This window comes from Ambystoma mexicanum, chromosome 11, assembly GCF_040938575.1.
Source record: "Ambystoma mexicanum isolate Mex_15411 chromosome 11, UKY_AmexF1_1, whole genome shotgun sequence".
NCBI classification, from domain to species: Eukaryota; Metazoa; Chordata; class Amphibia; order Caudata; family Ambystomatidae; genus Ambystoma; species Ambystoma mexicanum.
The window spans coordinates 568,537,956-568,555,643 of NC_090934.1; the positions used below are offsets into that span (position 1 = coordinate 568,537,956).

At 43.7% G+C, this 17,688-nt stretch overlaps 1 protein-coding gene across 6 annotated transcripts in view; it reads left to right on the forward strand.

The window, feature by feature from the left end:
• Positions 1 to 17,688, forward strand: part of SHANK2 (SH3 and multiple ankyrin repeat domains 2) — a 4,166,579-nt gene that overhangs the window by 611,540 nt on the left and 3,537,351 nt on the right. For all 6 annotated transcript variants that reach the window (XM_069623409.1, XM_069623408.1, XM_069623411.1 and 3 more), the window contains exon 3: positions 16,561 to 16,636. The gene's annotated coding sequence lies outside the window, so the exon portion shown is untranslated. The remainder of the gene's footprint in view (positions 1 to 16,560; positions 16,637 to 17,688) is intronic.

The following is a 17,688-nucleotide window of genomic DNA, read 5'->3' on the forward strand; positions in this document are numbered from 1 at the left end:
TGTAGCCATCATTATTCTGATATTAAAATGTGTTTCTTTAGCTTTAGCTGCAGTTTTAAAAAGCCTGGCTGCAAGCTTATAGCTATGCAGAGAGGTACTGGACGTATGGTTCTGCAATTTATGCTCTGCTTTTCATTTGACTGTCCTAGCAACAAGAACATCTGAGGAAAACTAGTGATTAGATTTAATCGACTTTTTCTGCTTCACAAGTCTCATGGGGGTTAGTGTATATGAAAAGCCTGATTAGTTGCTGATCTAAACTCATGTATAACATCTGCCAGTGAATTATTGTCAACCAGGGACGGTAATGGTGGGGCTACCAAGGAATCAAATGCCTCCTGCGTAAACCTTTGACAGCTCAAAGTAGGAGACATTGTTTTGCCCAACTGGAGGTTTACCCTTAAAGGGAGGTATACCTCAAAAGAGAGGGAATGGTGTTCGGACCAGATACAATTCTTTATCAAGATTTCAGATACCTTTTGATTTTTTGATAGGCTCCAGTGCAGAGTATTTCCACCTTTGTGGGTTGAGGATTTACAATGCTTGCCAAAACCTATGGACTGAAGAGTTTGTATCACTGAAAGACATTGTAGTTATTAGGATTATTTGCCCATAGGTTAAAGTCATTCATCACCAAAAAGGATGTCCATGTTTATAACTGCTACAAAGGAAGGCCAGAAACTTCGAATAGTGGCGTCACCATGGGAGATCTGTATAATACTAGTATACTAAGAGTACTAACAGCATTAATATTCAATTTCAGTAACATAGCCTCACATAGCCTCACAATGATCAAAAATAGGTATGTCTGAGATATAGAATGTAAGCTCTTTTTTAAAAATCAAGGCTACTCCCCTGCCCCCTTCTGGACCAACACGATCTGAGTGTAGGAACATATAGCCTTCCGGAGTGGCCAGTTGTATGGAATTTATCGTGGCTTCATGGAGCCAAGTCTTGATAATTTCCAACACATCAAGATTATTCGATTGCACAATAAAATCTGCTATTTCAGTAGCATGTCGTATCATAGACTGCGTGTTTAGTCATGCATATTTGAATGAGTTTAAAATAGGTTCAGTGTGAGGGCTAGTCTCTGCCTGACCCATAGCATCAAGAGCACAAGCAGATACTATCTCAGAAACTAGCAGACTTAAAGTGTTCTGAGTTAAGTTTACCGGAAGAAAGTCTGACACTGGAACTGAGTTGCATAGGGCAGGCAGAAGTTCGAAGAAGTGTTTTGGTGGTGCAGTTACCTTGGGTTAAAACATCTGACATAGTGAGAGATGGATTTTACAATTTCTTTGGATTGCGGCTATCAACTCGCAGACATGAGAGGAATTGGTGATCAAAAGATATTTTTATACAAGGTGTAATAGAGGGAGACTGGCTCACCTTGCACGAACTGACACAAACTGGCTTTGAAGCGCCAGTGCTGACGCACCTGATGTCTTTAAAAAGGCTGCACAAAGGACTACAGGAATACTGGGTAATGTAGTTTGTGCACGAAAACAGTATCACGTTGGTTTACACAATGCAAATGAAACAGTGGCAATCAGGGATTGTGCTAATAAAGATTCAAGCGGCTTATAATTAGTGTACTCCAACTAAAATTAATAGAATAAAAGAATTATGTAGTTTGATTTTGTTTTTAACATTTTTAAAAAGCTGCAGTGAAGCAATTACACAATATGAAGTTACAAAGTAAACATAATCTATCCAATCAAACAACACAAGCTCGCAAAAAATTCACACAAACAACGCGTAATATATGCCTTGTCTGAGTATACCATTAAAGAAATGAAGAAAAAATGGGCGGAACCCTCTTTTTTGTTGGGGGCCTGACTCTAGAGGTTTGAGAGGTACAGAGATAAAGGGGAGTAGAGTCAGCGGCTACCCAGTCCAAAGACGTGACAGGGGGTCACAATACTCCTTGCAGGAGAGCTAGGAGAATACTAGCTTGAAAAAGAGATCACCGTAAGGTACAAAAAACAGGAAGATTTATTTTGACAAGAAGACATATTTACAGAATTCTTTATGTGCCGTGGCACATAATATATGCATACTGAAGTACATTTATAGTCTGCATATCGGTGGGTTAGTAATAAATAAATAGTGACAAACTATTCCATGTATTGTTTACATTCACAATACATTAACATTGTCGACACATTAATTAGTGTTTCTGGTTCGGTAGGTTACAAAGGGCAGTGGCTGGATGAAATGGAGCAGCGCTGCAAAGTTGTACCGAACTGTCTTCAGGACATCAAGTCGTGGTCGGACTTAGTTAAGTAAGATGGGCATCATCCTATAGTTTAAGAATGGAGAACGCATTTAGATACAGTGATGCAAGAATTGCCAGGTAATGAAAGTAGAGCTGCAAGGAGTCGACCTACCATGTGCAAGTAAGTTGACGCCATGGCAGTGGTCTTGTTTTCCCAGCTGTTGATTTTTATGGCTGGGGGGGCAGTCTGCGGAGGTCAGATGCCCAAATCTATTTGGAAGGGGGTCAAAAATGACAATTCGGTAATTGGCGGTTAAAATAAAAGGTTGAGGTACAGGTCAGCTCTTGTCGTGGGTGGGTTAGTGATTAGTTTTCGAGTAAGGTCGATCCAAATGAATGACCTTTGTGAGTTTTGAATGCATAAATAAGGCAGATAAACGTGCTAATGCGATTGTTTACAAGAGTCGGCCAAAGAGACGTGACTGGGTCACAAAGTGTTAAGAATGCATCAAGGTGCAAGGAACTTAGCCGTGACTGTGCGAGTGGTGCAGGAGTTCGGGAGGACTGTTGTTATAAATGCCCTGTGAAATTTTTAATGGCGGCCGAGAGAAGGTGACTAGGTCACAATGTGTTAGAGTGGATAACATTGAAACGGGGATCAAGGAGTGTGAGAGCCCAGACGCTTGGTGGATTAGCGCTGATAAAAACGGCAGTGAATCAAGAAAGTGAGCAGACTGAGTTCTTACCTGTGCCAAACTGAGAAAGAGCTGTATCACTGCAGGCTGTTTGTGTGCATGAGTGCCCTGGAGGACAGTTATTTAACCAGAACGAGGCTAAAGCAGGGCGCCGCGATCGCGCATTTGCAAAAGGGCAGTGTCTGAGTGCCGGTGTGCATGCATAGCGCTGAGGCGTCAGTCCTCAGGCAAACCAGCGTCAATAGTGCATGAACTAGTATTTTGTCACAATAAATACTGGTTGTAGAAAACAAAAGGCATAATCATGTATGATAACATTTTGTATGTGAGCTGGCCAATAAAGCAGGGCTGTACACTGTTTGAAACCAACATGAGCTAGTATTTTGTCATAATAGTTAACACAAACATAATCTCATCTGGAGACCTTAGGATAAACAATTCTGGTATTTCAAAAAGACCCAATGATGTCTTTGTTGTAAAGCATCCAAAACATGAAATGTACAAGCGAGGTAAACGGAAGTCATCAATATAATCATATCATGAAGAAATATATAATTGGTGCGGCTGCAATGTCTTAGTTGTAAAGCATCTGAGCATGAAAAGCACACGCGGGGTAAGAGAGAGTCATCAATGTAACAATACACATGATTGGTGCGGTTGCAAAGATAGATGGTCTATGTGTAAGGGACCGATTGCAATTTTTAGAAACAATCGGTGCAGACTTTGTGGTTACAGGAAAATAGTATTGCAACAGTTTTTACATTCGGCTTAGTTTATCACATTGATGTGGGAACCCTGATCTATTTGTTGAAGAAAAGGTTCCATCTACAATTTTGCAGATGAAAGGCCTTAGGAAGTGGATAGTGGCTACTTTCATTACCTGGCAATTCTTGCATCACCGTATCTAAATGCGTTCTCCATTCTTAAACTATAGGATGACGGCCATCTTACTTAACTAAGTCCGACCACGACTTGATGCCCTGAAGACAGTTTGGTACAAATTTGCAGCGCTGCTCCATTTCATCCAGCCACTGCCCTTTGTAACCTACCGAACCAGAAACACTAATTAATGTGTGGACAATGTTAATGTATTGTGAATGTAAACAATACATGGAATAGTTTGTCACTATTTATTTATTACTAACCCACCGATATGCAGACTATAAATGTACTTCAGTATGCATATATTATGTGCCACGGCACATAAAGAATTCTGTAAATATGTCTTCTTGTCAAAATAAATCTTCCTGTTTTTTGTACCTTATGGTGATCTCCTTTTCAAGCTAGTATTCTCCTAGCTCTCCTGCAAGGAGTATTGTGACCCCCTGTCACGCCTTTGGCCTGGGAAGCCGCTTGACTCTACTCCCCTTTATCTCTGTAGCATTAAAGAAATAGATAAATGCATTGAAAACACAAAGAAATTAGAAAAAAGAAGAGGCCTATTTGTATCACTAAAAAACAAAATTCAGATGAATCAAACAGCACAGAAAATACACGTGGAATGTAACCGTATGAACAAAGAAAAATATGTACGACATACATTGAAGGGTACCATATAACTTAATCGCAACCTGGAATCTATCACGTACAGTTCAGGGAACAACCAATTTAAAAGAAACACAAATCTCTGTCAACATGGAGTGGGTAACACAACCACAAACGTGTCTATCGTCGACTTAAGAGTTTCAGGCCAATATCAGGGTTCACATTCTAACCAATAAAATGGGGCCATCACTGTTCAGGATGTGTAGGGAATGACTTGAAACAAGGTGCAACAGTGCATGGGTAGGTACATTTCACCTCTGATTCCCAGCAAGAGTTGATACTCTAAGTGCATGTGAATGCCAGACAAATCACGCAGTTGCCAGCTGTGTGCGCTTGCTGCCAAAGTAGTAATCATAGCAGTGAACCTGGCTGTCCCTTGTGTTGAATGATACCCGACGTGAGGTAAATATACATATTAAGATCATAGTCTTACAAGATTGAAAGGGCTCTTTTAAGAGCTAACATTAAAGAGTATCAAAAGAAGGAGTAAAGTTTATACAACTACCATTATCCGCGTTTTCATCTTTTAGTTACTTATGGAGTCCAACTGCTTTATGTATCAAAATAAATATAAATGTAGTCCATAAAAAGTGCACATATATTTTTATTCTATTTTTAGACTTTGAAAGGTGGAACCTGTTTATTTGTTGTTTTTGTAGATTTCTTGTTCTATGTATTTCATTGTCTGGCAAAGAGAGGGAGAAAAGGACGGAGGGTGGAGGAGTGGAGCGACACAAATTACTCCAATGGCAGGACTGGTTGCATATGGGAATATGTTGAGAACTATGTATACAAACTAAGATAGGGAGCAATTCTTCTCATGGGCCTTAACAACAGCCTCAAAGGCGCTGAGAAATTTGCTATGCCCTGAAGTTGATTGTGTCACTGCATACACACAAGACAGTTGTCCATTGGTGGTATGGGTAAACTGCCTCCCATGTGACTGCCCCACTTTGGTGGAATGAGTGTTGTTAGGAGTGGAAGATAAGAATGCAGTAGATAAGGTGCCTCTACACCCGGTGAAAGGAGCCGCCTTTCTGTGGGCAGTCAGCTGGAAAGTCCTGTTGCGGTGGTGCATGGATGTGGTGTCAAAGGAGTACTGCCCTTTGTGACTGAGACTGAGCATGGCTCCACACTCAGTGAAGCGCACATGGGTAGCCTGAACCTAGAGCACTCCCCCAATGATAGAAAACAAAATTCACACCCAAGACTCTCGCTGACCACCTCACTTAGTAGGTACCTCCTCCTTTGCATCGTCATCCTCCTCTTCCTCCTGCACCTCACCTACTGCGGTGCCCCAGTTCCCTTGTTGAGGTGCTCTAGGAGGTTGTGGTGCTAAGGGGAAGGGATGGCCATGACTGATACCAGTTTTCACTTGTCCAGCTCCCAGAATTCAACTACCAAAAAGATAACCTTCTCGTTCCTGGTCTGACAGATTGTGAATTAGTATAAGAAATGGGTGGGTCCATTTAGAGGAACCTTCTTTGGTCTTTCCTCCTATCCGAGGACTTTGGAGGCCAAAGAAGGACATTAAAAGTTATAAAAAGTTCAGAGAACAAGAAAGAATGCTAGTAGCAGATGTGGAAGGGTACATTTTCAACTTGAGCGTTGGTAGTGGGGGGGCAAGATGTCTGCAAAGCACAGACATCCACCGCAGACACATCATGCTGCATGGGCACGGTCATGTCATGATGTTCAAGGCTGTCCACGACCACGTCATGGTGTCCATGAATGTTAGTGCACTCGGTTGATGTTATGTGGGTGCGCTATGATGACCGCAACTGTGCTGTGACATTTTCAAACTAATTAATAGTGCCTCACATAATTGCAGACACATTTGTTGAACTTCTGCGCAGAAGGGTGACATCATTTGAGTGCACTATTGGGACCGCGACCATTCGCAAACTAATTAAAAGTGCATCACTGCCGCCACAGGCGTGGTGGTCAGTTTGCGAACATCAGGCACCCACGTGACATCACTGTGCTGTGAGGTTGCAAACACAAACATTTACATAGTCCACACACTTCAAATGGGTGCTCTTAAAAATAAATGTAACATATTTACATGATATTTACATTCAGATACTTTATGAAAGAGAGGAAGAATCACTGTGGGAAACTAAAATAGAGGAATTTCTGGGTGGTATATGTTCATGATTGGGTGAATTTAGGATGGCAATCTCATAAGAAAATGTTCATCACTAATATTTATGGGAATGATTAGGGTGATTATAATTATAATTGCTTTTTTATAACGTGCTTAATACTGAAGAGGTTTCTAAGTGTGGACCCAGGATTCAAACCTGTGTTGCTCTGCATCAACTTGCTTCCAAGAGGACCATGCTGCCACTTAGCTATACTACCCGGATTGATGGGGGAAGGGTCACCGGTAGAGGTAGGGCAATGAAAGTCAATATTTTGTATGACATGATTTTGAACATATGTTGATATTTCTGTCATTTGATTTGTCAGTACACATAATTTCTTAATTTAATTTTCAATGTTACCTAATCTTTTCTGCTGTTTTCCTTTCTCATGCTCCTAATTACTTGCTAATTCTTCTTCTTGTTCTATATTGTGAAGTATAAGAGCTATGTAATAGATTTTAATAGTTTATGTATACATTATAGAATTGTATAGTTTTGTAAAATATATTTAAAATGTGCTGTACGTACATTGTGTGTCAGTTATATCTTGAGTGTCATCACTGTTGTGGCCAAATCCTGGAGCATTTCAAATCCAAATAAACATATCGATGTGTGGTGCTCCTCTGGACTGATATTCCTTCTTCTTAAAGAACTGTTCTACTTCTTCAAGTGGAGGACACTTTCTATTAAAGATTGAGTGTAACGTGGCAATAACACGATGGTGAAAGTATCTTGAGACATTTACAGGATCTAGAGAACAGAGGTCCCTTGCACTTTGTATGCCTTTTCCTTCTTTATTTTGGTGTACAGTGCACAGGAAGTCATGTAAGCATCCCATGCATATACTGAACAACTGAGAGTAACAAACCATGTAGGGGGTTCTAGGTTCCTCAACATGAAGTGAGCATCAGCATGATGTCTGAACCAGTATTCTTTGGTGTCACTCATATTTGCCAAGAGATTTGTAACACTTGACTTGAACACTTCATCTGTGTCTTCAATCTTTTGAAGGAATTTACTTGCTGTCATGTTTAGAAAATGGGTTCCTGTTTTTAGTGTGTGTGCAACTCCATAACGTAGAGTTGCTGTTCACTTTCAAACAAGGGAAGGAAAATCTATTCAGCATTTGGCTGGTATCTTGGATCTTCAGAATACATTTGAAGTGAACAATGTTCTGATGCACTGTTTTCTATGGGTCTTTCATTGGGTCTGTTGCCACTTTTGTGTCTTTTGTTGGAACACCATATACTACTATATTCAAAGATGTATGTACTGGTTGCGCTACACCTAGTGTTTCCATGTTTTCACAAAGAGGTCTAATGGTAAATATAATACCTTGCCATAAATGCCTTTGAGTGATTTTGATGGGGGCAATTTGACAGTCTTGGGCTGCAGCCATATTATAGCTTGGAATGGGTGGACTGTTTGAATTACTATACTCTCATATAGATTAAGGTGTTGGATTGCATTTGGAAGTGGAAATATTTCTATGTTTTTATTGACATTGATCGCTCGAGATGACATTTACCATTAAGCTTGTTATTGCCGCATGTGCAAATTATTATGGCATTGGTTATGTTGTATTTATTTTATGCTGTCAGATGTAATGACAATTGGAATATTTATGATTCCTCGTTGTCTTGTGGGTACATATCCATCATGTTTGTACCTCTCTTATAGAAAGTTCTGCTGCAACACAGACACATACTTTGTCTGGAATTCCAGCAGACCTATTTTCATACTTTTCTATTTCTGTTTTGTATGTGTTTGTAAGAAGGTTAGTGTTTGAAAGTTTTTGTGTTTTGCAATTCTTCTTCAGTTGCAAAATATTTACATTTTTTGTCTTCTTTTAGCACTGTATAACTTATGCACAAGCTTCCCCATTGTAGAATGGTGTGTTACTAAATTTGTATGTGGTGAAAGTTGCTTTTACAAGATGCTCCTGAAATGCAGGCTAATGAATGCCCTCTTAGTACAGTGTGGAAGCGCACTGGACAGGAGTCCATGTTTTGTACAATTTTGATTCTACATTTGTCTTTTATTTTAATGTATTGATTGAGAAATTGTCACAAACATTTGAACAACTGTCAGCGCACATTGCATTTTGAGGTGTATATTTATTTGTGCACTGGACAAGCAGGGTGGAGCTGAGGAACATTTGGTTAAAAATTTGTTGAAGAAGATTTTTCAAATAAGATTTCTTTTGCCATAATGGTGTCTCCTTTTTCCTAGCCATTTCCGTTATTGTGTATAGCAATTGGGTTTGCTTGTTTGTTGGTTGTATGCTTCTTCACTGAAGTACGTTTTGTGCTACTGGTGTGAAGCCATTTATCTGCACAGTAGTTATCTATGTTGACATTGCACATGTTTTTCAGTATTGTTTGTAGCTTTTTCAATACATGCAATTAGTGGTTTCATGCTATTTAAAACTAATTTGCTTTTTAGTTTGAATGCACTGTCAATCAGTGCTTCAAGCACCAGTTTTCTTTGATAATTTTGAAGTGAGGAATGTGACTTCTCAGATTTATTTATGAGATTGCTAAGGAGTCTTCACCAGAACATATTTTTGAAAAATGGATTTTTGGAATGTTTTATTGTGACTACATTGACATTGCTAGATATAGTTTGGGGTTAATTTACTCCTACCTCCTGTCCCCTTTCATCCATACTTATGGGACATTCCTCTGTCCTGTGGGACGGGACCGGAGCGCTTTGTAAAAGCATCCAAAAATGTTTCAACATTTTTAGTCCTTCCTCTCTTTCTACGCGGGGCCCGGCACACGGCCGTAACCCTGCCCATCTCGGCTCTGCCCCGCGCATCGCCCATCAGTCCTTTTCTCTGCTCGTTCGGGACTGGACGCGCTTGCATCCGCGGAAGATCTTCTTCCCTTTTTTCCTCCTCTCTGGCTCTCGCTAGCGATCACGTACTAGTCTGTCTATGTCGTTCAAACTAGACTTTCCAGATTGTTCATCGTGTCACCGACGCTTCACGAGGGCGGCTCCCTATCCTCTTTGTCTAGAGTGTTTGGGTCCGGACCACTGTTGGGACTCCTGTTTTTATTGTGATTCCCTTTCGGTCCGGGCACTGCAATGTCGGTTGGAGCGGTGGGAGGAGGTGTTTCGACGTACTCCTCCTTCACATTTTTAAGCGTTTATCGACGAAAAGAAGAAACTCCCGGTAAGTTATTTACTTTTCAGAGCACCCCAGCCGGGAGATACCTTTCCGGGCTCTTCCCAAGCCGGTAGGAGCGTCAGCCGCTCTGTCACCGGGGATTGCCCCGAGGTGCCTTCTGGGCCTAATAATTGTACTAGAGTTTTCTCCGAGGGTCTCCGTAAGGGGCCTGTGGATACCAGAGTACGCTCCGAGGCCCCTCCTGTGGGGGCTGCTTGTAGACCCAGTTATACTGAGTCGTGGGGTACTGGAGCTCGCTCTGAGGCCTCGTTATCGGCTTCCCTCAAAAGTACTGGGGTGCGCCCGAGGCCTTTGGGCTTGGTGTTACTGAACGGATGTTTAAGGCCCACGCTAGTAAGGCTGTTACCGGACCTGGGTCCGAGGTCCCTCGTACAGAGGCTAAAGTAACCAACATTTCTGAGAGGCCTGGCAAGGCCTTATCGGTGAAAGTTGTTTCTCACCGTTCCCGCTCTTGTGGCGATGCCAGAACTGTTGAGGGGGCAAGGAGTGAAAGTTATTCCTTTCTTCCTGTGAAGGCTAGTTTGGCTATTGGTATGTTGCAAAAACATTCCAGGCCTCATAGTACCGGCTCAGCCGAGGTTCCTTATGAAAAGGCTAAAATTAAGACCCCTGATCCATCGACGGGGACCCCTGCCTCACTTCCTCACGTGCCGCAGTTCCCCTCAGGTGATGGCCAAATAGCAGCCGTTCCCGCCACAACCACAGTGGCCATTTTGGGTGCTTCCCCTACAACTATGCCATCGGCCTCAGGGGTAGGAGTTGGTTCTGTGGGTGAACATAAAATTCCTTGTGTGCATCCGTTTCGCCCAGTTTACGACTGGAACGCTCGGAAGCCCCTTCCGCACAATGTCTCGTTGCCTGTGGGTTCAGCACCCTTGATTTTTGTGGATACATCGGGGGATGGGCCTGTGTGGTAACCCTCCCCTTTGCGTACACGGAATTATCCTCCTCATGAGAGGCCTCCTCCGGTAGCTCCAAAACCGTCTCCGGAGGACGCCTTTCTCGGCAAATTTGAGACGCTCATGCGTACCGACCGCATGAGAGAGTATTTCAAGGGTCTTTTTAGGGAGATATGCCTGCCTCTGCCTCCTGCTCCTACCGTGGCTCTGCCGGCACCGCCCTTGCCTGCGGTGCCTCCCCCGACCCTTCCGCCCTTGCCTCCATTGTCCCCTGTGGACAAGGCAGTGCCTGACACGGTTCAGCAGGATCCTGACCAGTCGGATGATGCGCAGGGCGATCAGGACAGCGAAGGCCAGCCCCACTCTATTAGAGCTTTTCATGACCGGGTACTGGACATGATGTGCCTATTGGATGTTCCGGTGCCCGAGGCATCCGCTCCTGAGGAGGGTGTATTTTCAGGGCATTGACCCTGTCTCCTTCGGAGCGTACTGGCCTGTTCTTGCAGAAGGATGTTTTGGCCGAGGTCGGTAGGGTCTGGGAAAAGCCACACTCTGGACTTTTTGTCAGTAAGAAAATTGACGCGCGATACAGGCTGCATTCTTCAGAAGAGGTGGCCCTGTCATCTTGCCCGCCCTCCTCCTCCACGGTGGTGGCTGCGGCCACTTTACAGTCCAGGCCTGCAGCATCCTCTTCTAAGATGGCTACTCAGGTTCTGGGGAAGGAGGACAAGCTCCTCGACTCCCTTGGGAGGAAGATTTTCGCTAACTCGGCCTTGCAGCTCGGGCAGGCTGATGCGGAACTGGTGTTAGCGGGGGCGAATATGAAGATGTGGAAATGTCTGTCGGAGTTTGAGGAGTTCATTCCGGTCGAGTAGCTGGAGGATTTTAAGACGGGTTTATCCGATGCCCGCGTCTTGGCCCAGGATCTGCTTAAGGCTGCGGCTCATCACGTCGACACATCGGCTCAGGGCCTTATGCTCGGAGTTGACACCTCTCGACAGGCGTAGTTGCATGCCACCAAGTTCTCTAAGGAGGTGCAGGACAAGGTGTTGGACCTGCCGTTTGACGGTAAGGAGCTTTTCCATTCCACAATGGATGTGGAGCTCACCAAAACGAAGGACAGCACCCAGACAGCTAAGTCCTTGTCCGTCCTGGTTAAAACTCCTTTTAGGACCCAGAGACCGTTGTCGCAAAGCCGGCCCTCCTCTGGTTTCAGGGGGTTTCGAGACTGGAAATCCTGTAGCGTGGATACTCCTTCGGGTAATAACCGCCGGAGGCAGCAATGGACTCGTTTTTTCTTCCGCTCCTCAGCCTCCTCCTCAAGTTCAGGTGGTAACACCACTGAAAAGCCTGCCAAATGAAAGGTTCTTTGCGCTCGCACGAGACCCTGGTGGGAAGACGCATTGCGTCTCATTGGGAGAGTGGAAGACCATCACCGAGGACAGGTGGGTCTGGTCAGTCGCTCGGGCGGGCTTCTGCTTACCCTTAACCCCTACCCCACCCTCCAACCGACCTTTCCAGCAGTCGGGATTGCCCTCCCTAAAAGCCGAGGTGCAGAAACTGCTGGACCTTAGAGCTGTGGAACCCGTTCCCCTTGGGGAGCGAGGGGAGGGCTTCTACTCCCGGCTGTTTACGGTGCCCAAACCCAACCAGGCTGGCCTGCACACCATCCTAGACCTTTCCCAGTTCAATCTTTTCCTACCACAAGAGAAGTTCAAGATGATCACGCCCGGCCAGATACGGTCCTCCTTACAGATGGGCGATTGGCTCAGCTTGGTGGACCTTCAGGATGCGTACATGCATATTCTGATTTGGAATCCACAAAGGAGATATCTCTGCTTCTCTGTGGGAGAGGAGCACTTCCAGTTTTGAGTGCTTCCTTTTGGCCTCAGCTCGGCACCGCGTGTCTTCACGAAGATGATGTTGGTGATTGCAGCCTATCTTCGTCTGCAGGGTACCCATGTGTATCTGTATTTGGATGACTGGATTTTACACTGCCCTTGGCCGTTGAAAGCCGCCTGCAATCTTCAGCCTCTCCTCCAGCTCCTGTTCCACCTTGGGCTGTCAGTTAACTGGCGTAAATCTTCCATGACGGTCTCTCAGGACTTGGTTTTCCTGGGTTTTCGCTGGAACACGATCGACTGCAGAGTTTACCTGACCGGGGGCAGAATGGTGGATCTGTTGGCCACGTGTCAGATGTTTGCGAGGTCAGAGAGCATGTCGGCCTGGTGGTTCCAGGGGCTGCTGGGCCTCATGGCCTTGTGCGTTTTGGCTCTTCCTCTTGCTCATCTCAAGATGAGGCGGACTCAGATCGCTCTACGGAGTTCTTGGCTTCAGGCTGTGGATCCGGACTCCAAGTTGATAATGATTCCGGCTTCCATGAAAGCGGACCTGGACTGGTGGTCGTCTCTCAGCAACCTGTCGGTGGGGGCGGGTTTTCAGGACCCAGCCCCGATGGTAACGGTCACAACGGACTCCTCCCTCCTGGGGTGGGGTGCGAGGTTGCATCTTCTTCAGGTCTCGGATCTTTGGTCGCCTCAGGACAAGCTCCTCCACATAAATCATCTGGAGCTTCTGGCGATCTTTCTAGCGCTCAAGGCGTTCAGACCGATCATTGCCAACAAGGTGGTCCGTATTTGCACGGACAATGTGGTATCGATGTATTACATCAACAAGCAAGGGGGCACCAAGTCTCCCCCTCTCGTGGACCTGTCCATCCAGATTTGGGAGTGGGCGGTTCGTCATGGTGTCTGGCTACTTGCAGTACACATCCCGGGCCAGCTGAATGTCACGGCAGGTGCCCTCATGTAAAAGCAAGAGAAAATATCGAGGCTGAGTAACCCAAAAGGAAATACACCAAACACACCAAATTGACATTCAGGTTGAAATAGGGCATGGGAGGGCTTGGGTGGAGAACAGGGATAATGAACAGGTGAATAATGGGGAAGCGGGTAGTAGTATATTAACATGGGATACAGAGGGACGTCTGAGGAGACTATAGGGAGGAGTGGGTATCAGCAAAAGTCTTTAGTTGTGTTGTGAGAGGGGATTTATATGGATGTCTAATAGTCCAGGGGGTATGCTTCCTGCCTGAGTGGCCCAATTTATTGACTTAGCCATACATTTCAAGGAATGGACCACAGATCGCCTGGGAGTATACCTAAATCTCCCCTTTTTCTTGTGGATGACCCTCTCAAATGCTGACACTTCGTGGCACAATTCTAAAGCAGATAAGAGATGCTTTGCAAATATGATGTCCCCTGCTTTTTAAATCTGTAGACCTCGCTGTGCTTTTTGATTATATTTTTTTTTAATCCATTCGATACCCATGAAGTTCAAATCATGAATAAATCTGGTAATTAAAATGCCATTTCCTTTACTGATACAAATCATTTGATGTTATCAACCTATAGCAGAAGCTGAAAGGCAGACTACTGTGGCAATAAGCCCCGAGACGGCGGGCCAATACCGCCCAAGGTAATGTCCCCGGGGCCCATAATTACAGGCCCGAGCCTAGCAAAGGCCCCAACGAAGGCCCCGGTGGCATTACTTTGGGCAGTATTAGCCCGCCGTCTCGGGGCTTATTGCCATTAGTACCCCGGCCCGTTAGACTGGGGTACTAATAGCATTTATTTTCTTCCGAAACGCTGCTGCATTTAAAAAAAAGTCAAATAAAATGGCCCCGATAAAGGAGAACAGAGTCCCTTTTACCTTTCCATGGCGGCCATCAGGAGCGGACGCGCTGGGGACAGAAGTGTTCCCAGTGAGTTTGCTCCTGAAAAAGAAGAAAAAAGGTAAGTGAGGTAGGGAGGGCGGTGAGGGGATAGTTTGCAGGTAAGTGGGGTGGGGGAAAGAAAAAAACGTACCTGAATTTCCTGGCGGGGATGATGGCAGCCTCTAGCCGTGTGGAGGCTCGGAGCGGGGATTGCCCCATTTCAATCCTCCTCATTGGCTAAGGGGCTGCCACGCCCCCCACGTGGAACAAACGCAGGCACGAACGTGCGTCCATGGGATTACACTGTGGTATGGCTCGGAAACGAGTCAATCCATGTTCAGTGTATCCCGTGGATGCACAGTGCCGGGTAATAATGGCAAGTATTTTTATACTGTACGGTAACTGAGTGCATTGAAAATAAAGTTTAATCCGTAAACTGATCTAATTTGATAAGGAAGTGGTTGGTGAACAGCGCCATGGGCATGGCATATTAACAAGTGACAGGTAAAACAGGTAAACAGCAAAACCTCTCATCTTGTTCCATGTCAATCATGGGGACTCTGTACAGTCTGTTTTTTCCCTACTTATTTTTGGGACTTTCCGTTTTCTTTTAGCATTTGAAAAGCAACACTTTAAGTCCCAGAATGATCAAAATATATATGTATCTATTACTAGGCCTAGATGGTTAACACGCGACTGAGATGGCACAGCTTCAAGACTAGATAGAAAAATTATATCTGGTTCGTGATGTGCTGTTTTTCTCAATTTATAATTGAATGTGATCATTATAAGTTTATAATGTTTCTATTCTTGCTGTCCCTCAATTTTGTGGCCTAGTTTTTTCGATGAAATCACAAATATAAACTTCTTGACTGATAGCTGTGCTCTGTAAATCAGCTATTGTAGATGGCTAACTAACAGTGCATAGAGCACAATATACAGTAAGAATGGGCGGGACCCTCTAATCCCAGTTCGAACCTAGAATCTCAGGTCCAATCTCTAAAGGAAGTTTGAGGTTTTATAAATGGTCTAGCTCACTCCCTGATCCAAGGGAAATCTTAATGGGTGGGCAAAAAGAGCACATGCCCTGGTCACCCATGCTAAGAGGGGCCCCCACCTGGCTGCCTGATGCAAAGAAGTCAGCGCACATTTTTTCAAAACATACCACGTCTTGATGTTGTATGGTGTGCTGCTGGGACTGTGCGCCTGCTGCCTGGTTTTTGTTGACAACTACATTCCAAGCTGATCATTTAGTTCTGTAGAGTGTTCTTTGTTAATTCTAGTAATTACAGTTTGTGTGTTCATAATAGCGCAACTATAACTCACCTTTCTTTGGAAAATATATTGATAACCCTTCCCAAAGTTGAATACTACATTTAGTATTTAACTTGTCTTTTTAGAGTATTCAAAGACTATAGCTAGTCTTGTTTAGTATTCTATAGTAGTCATTTTAAGCAGCAAACTACATGAAAACTATTCAGCGTGCTGAATACTAGTCGATTACTAATAGAATAATACAAAAAATGCTTGTTTCTAGTCTTTTAGTCTTCATTTAGTATTGAATACTACATTACCACTACACTCCACTACTGAGAAGACAAAAAAATATGACAATAACTTCTTCCATTTCAGTGAGGGAACATTCAATAATGAAAGCTGTAATGACTATTGATAAATCTGAGTGCCATGATGGTTCTGATGATTAAACAGCATTTAAAGTACTTGTTGCAGATCACAGTTCCAAATCCTGGCAAAGCAGATTTCGAGTTTGCTCTCTGTGTGTTTGATAATGAGAAAATATAAACTTTGGTGATAATGGCACCTACTGTTCTACACAACAGGATACCTGCATCAGAAGGCACTTGTTTTAAAACGAACAAAGCATAAATGAGCATGTTGCAGATCTAAAGTTCAGCCTCTACAATAGAGTGTTTTAAAAACCGACAACCATCCCTAATGGAGCACATAATGGATTAGTCAGGAGAGGGAATTACACAGCCAAATTCAAGGAAGTGGAGTCTATTACAATATTGGACAGATTGTCTCATCTCACTGTATAAAACTAGACTGGTCAGTGAAAACATTTGCCTTTTCACATTGTGGTAGTATTGTTATGCCAATTTCCTGTTCTTTCTGTTCATCTAGGCTGCTTGAGTGGAAGGAGTCCTAGACAGAAAGGAGCCAACCAAATGTCAAAGGTCGCTGCCAAGCTTATATTCAGGTATGCTTATTTGGAATGAAAAACAATATGCTTTTTTAAACAATGTCAAATGTTGATTTTCACATTAAGAATAGAAATCTGCAAGTCATTGGCAAAAACATACTATAAGGAGGTGACCTTATTGTGCGTATTTACATTTTTGAACAACAGAATAAATCTCAAATACAATCTTTCAGGTTCGCATCAATTAGTACTCTGGTACTGTTTGACTTCCATTTATGAAAGACAACTAGAGCTACTATCATTCTTTTGCATAACATTGTGCTATAGTTTTTGTAAAATATTGTGATGTAGTTTTATCGTGTGAATTCTGTAGTTTCTAAGTCAGATGTACAAAACAAAACAAAGTATCTTATTTAGTTAATAAAAGTCAAACATTGATGAGTAATTGCACCTTTCTGTGTGACAAGAACTAGGAAACAATGTGGTCAAGGGTCACATTTTCAGAAGGAAAAAAAATGAGCTTCTCCACTTAACCAAAATGTAAAGCACAAGCTCCTCTGTCGATCTCAGTGGATGTTCATAATGGTGGTGCAATACCTGTGCATGTAGTTGTACAAGCATATACTCCGGTGGGGCTTGTGACAGGGTGTGTAGAACATGAGTTGGATGATACCTTAACTTCACCACAGGCAGATACTGGCACCGCCAGTGCATCTGCTGCAAATGTGAAAGGTTCACAAGCATCATGCCCCCCATACCTCTTGCTCATTTGGGTAATCCTACATGTGTTCCCAATGTGCCATTCACTCACTGACTGGTGTATTGCCCGCCTCCATGAATCAGTGCTGCTTCCTCCCTCAAAAATCAAACACAGTTCCCTCTGGGATGTTAATTCCTCTTGCTTCTTTGTAGTGTGAAGTTGATGCGGGACACTCGTGCCCAGTGTAATAAAGTACTGTGTTTTTTCATATGTTCAAATAAGACACACTGCATGCTGAATTTTAATTATCTCCTAGCTTACCTATGGTAATATCACGTGTGAGCTATGGTTCTCTCCAACATAAAAGTGAGATCAATTATGTGCTGCAAGGTTTGGTGATGCACTGAAC